Source organism: Diadema antillarum, unplaced genomic scaffold, assembly GCF_040938485.1.
Source record: "Diadema antillarum isolate AM-2024a unplaced genomic scaffold, OU_Dant_1.0 scf00000086, whole genome shotgun sequence".
Taxonomy (NCBI): domain Eukaryota; kingdom Metazoa; phylum Echinodermata; class Echinoidea; order Diadematoida; family Diadematidae; genus Diadema; species Diadema antillarum.
This window is the reverse complement of record NW_027270975.1, coordinates 3573887-3577562: the sequence shown is the minus strand read 5'-3', so window position 1 is coordinate 3577562 and position 3676 is coordinate 3573887.

Here is a 3676-nt window from a genome sequence, read left to right as displayed (position 1 = left end):
CAGTGAGTCAACATGCATTAGAGTGTATACATGTTTAACTACAGCTAATAGAAGACTACGTATTGGTAATGTGCAGCATATTATGAAGAGTTGGGGATGGGGAGGTAGAGAAAGACTGGACCTGTAGCGCTGTATGACAAGTACGATATTTATTCCCAATTCTTCAGTAGCGTGGCAAATCGCCTCAGGTGGTTGTTTTTGGGGTAAAGTCTTCGTCGACTCAGGTGCGAGGTAGTTTGAAATTGACTTGAATAAGTATTTTGACCTCAATTTGTATCCTCCTGTAAAGATATGCCTGTGGGTGTGATTAACTAACATTTCTCAGTTCCCATTTAACGAGCAAGAGCAGGAATCGGTGCAATCAGATTTTATCATGCGACAAATGATTCGAGATTTTTTGTTCCTTTTTGTGACCCTCCCCCGCAGATACCCCGATCATTCTTTATAAACCTCGATGAATACTGAGTATATACTTGATGTCATTCATTCACTGACTATAGCTGGGGGTATTTTCTTTTCCGTATTTTGGATTTCTTAACGTAAGCACCGATGCGCTTCGATGAATGCATGCATGCATGTGAGCAGGGAGGTTTTTCGTCTCACCTCCCTGATGTGAGCTAGAAAAAAAAATCCCCCAGTTGGACTATAAATTAGTTAACTTTTCAATTTGAGTCAAATGCTAATCGTTGTATATAACTTTGGCTACGTGTTTGTTCTCATCGTCAACAAATTTTAAACCTTGGTGAGCATTGTATTATTGATATCTACAGTCGCTATATAGGCACTGGATGACAGCATGCAGAAAAAATACTTTATTACTTACTCTAAGACCAAAAGCATTCAATTCACGTATAACAGTGTTCAAATTTATGAGCTTTCATCCTCTCTGTATTGATGGATAGTCTCTCGATAGGAAACGTCCAATGGCGGCTATAATGCAGATAGGATCTCAGGAGCTATACGAAATTGCAGTTATCGATTTGAGTCTAATAAAGCGACAACACTCATGCCTTGTAAAACACGAAGCAAACTGTTTGGAGATAGAGATCGAGAAAGAGAGCCTCGCATTTATCACGTCACACCTAATTGATCATGGCATTGATGTTTGCAAAACCCATTTATCAGCATCATGACTGACGTCATAACCTCACTCCTTTATTTGAAATCGCTTGTGGATATATGCCTGCATTAACTTCATCCATAGCATCTCATAAACAGTGTAATAGACAATGATATACATTCCAGACTTTTCAAACAAGCTTATACTCACATATTCAGGAACACGGAAACACAGATTGGCTTATGGGGCCTAGCTCCTCGAATTCTGCAAAATTTATCTAGAAATCACTCGGCAGACAAAACTTTTCTTTCAGACAGTATGACTCGACGAAATGCTCGCTAAAATTATAAAAACTCTTTTTTTTCACATGACTTTGAAAATCAAAACGCTTCACAGGAATAATCGTTGTATGATATAAACAATGATATAGCTGTCGCATATTATCTTAGGTTTAATTTCCTGTACATAAACATTGAGAGCAACACCAATACTAAAATCTACTACGTGGAAAATAGCGCTGGTTACGACTGAAGGTTGGTATTGCATCCAAATATTCGGAGAGCGGATTAAAAGTACATGTACATGTATATAGCATGCAGACAAATTATACATAGTGTTCAATAGTGTACACCTGGCAATAATACGTTCATTAGCATGATTATTATGAAGAGTGTTCGCAAAAACCGATAAGTCTATTTTTGAAGATTTCGAAGTACGGTCTCTGCCATAAAGTACAAAATAATACCTTTTAAATGATATATTGATCACTATATATAAAGGTACATTTTTGAAGTTATGGTCAAAAGAAGCAAAAATGTTCTTATTATTCTCTTTATTTTTCTTGACCTTTAATCGCAAATATCTCCATTTGGCAAATATGGACTTATCAGTTTTTGCGAACAAACTCTTCATATCTAAACAGTGAAATGACCGTACGAATAAGCATTATTGCCGGATGAAGGACCATAGTGTCATCATGGTCATATAAAATGGTGAAAAATGTTAAAACATTGAACGCACTGTGCATGTGACCGTTGTGGGCATTGTATGGAAGCTAAACACTCGCTTCACAATTAATTTAATTATATCCACATTTGATTGTAGGATCCTACAGGTCTCCATGTTATTACGGTGATCGATATCTATATAGCGTACTCTTAATTGAGTCCTATTAAAATCCCCTTGAACAGTGCATGTTATTGGCATTATTATGTGATGTGATTAACACGACAGACCGGATGTATGAAAGTAATAAATACCATTTGATAAGCAGAACGCTTACTTCATCGGAGAGAACCTACATTATTAATCACCTGTACGAGAAGAATGCTCCGTCCATTTAATGATGCATTTACGCTGGCGAACAGGTGATATGCCTCTGTTGTAAAGGGAGCTTGGTAATAATGTCGGCCCAGTAAAACAGCCTGTACAAGCCTGTGTCTTTCTTTGTGTATTGTAACCTGTTACTTTGGTCTTTGTTAATGAATGTGAATATACAGCATAGTTTTCTTATAGGATAAAGTATGCATGCTATAGTTATATAGCTGAGATTGCAAACAAAATCGTCAATTACGCTGATATTCGAACGAATAATGATACAATGTATAGGCCTACCTGTAGGACCGTTATTTTGTTGTTGTTTACTTTGCTGTATTGTTTGTCTACTTTCCCTTTGTTGTCTGTCTAGACATTGTATTAATTTGCATTGGTTTGCTTTTCAGTACTGCCCAATTGCAGTCTGGTATTAATTCAATTAAGTTAATGACATTAAAGGGATGGTACAGTATTGGTGGAGATGAGAATTGGGCTTTTAACTTTTTGCGAGATATCAAGAAAACACTTATGAAATAGTACAGAGCATACCATTTTAAGAGGAATTCAAAGTTTATTTGACGAATATCGGGTTTGGAATGACTGAAACATCCAAAAACAAAGTAAAACAAAGCGATCGTAATAAAGTGTGGGTCCCACACTTTATTAGAATCGCTCTTTTTTGGATATCTCAGCCATTTCAAAACCAATTTTCATCAAATAAACGTTGAATTCCTCATAGAATTACATGCTCTTTCATATTTCATAAGAGGTTTCTCATTATCTCACCAAAAAATATTAGAAACCTGAAATTAGGTCTCAACCAAAACTATACGATCCCTTTAAATTGTCACCCCATGACCAAAGCTTCAGATATATACCTTCCCTCTTGTGCAGTTTTGTAACCTTCATTCTTTCGCAGCTGTTCAGGTGTGTTCACTCATTCCATCCCTCACCTGATTCTTTAGTTGAGGTCAGACAGGCTTATGATGTGATCATCTGCTCCTACTTCTATCATCTTATGCTCTCCTTTATATATTTGTTGATGTATTGAATTAGACAGCTCCACTTCACTGAAGTCGTCTATTCCTTTTATTTCACTGGTTGTCGTAGATAATTTGAACATAAACTATGCAAACATCGTTTATGTAAATCATCTTCATTCGGACGTTTGCTTGCTGAGGGCGAATTGCCCCAAGAATAAATCAGAGCACTATAACCAGACTTCATCGACTTCAGTTCGTCTTATTTGCGTCATCTCAGTTCTCTCAACATTTAAGTTATCTCCCCTTCTTCAAAATAGAG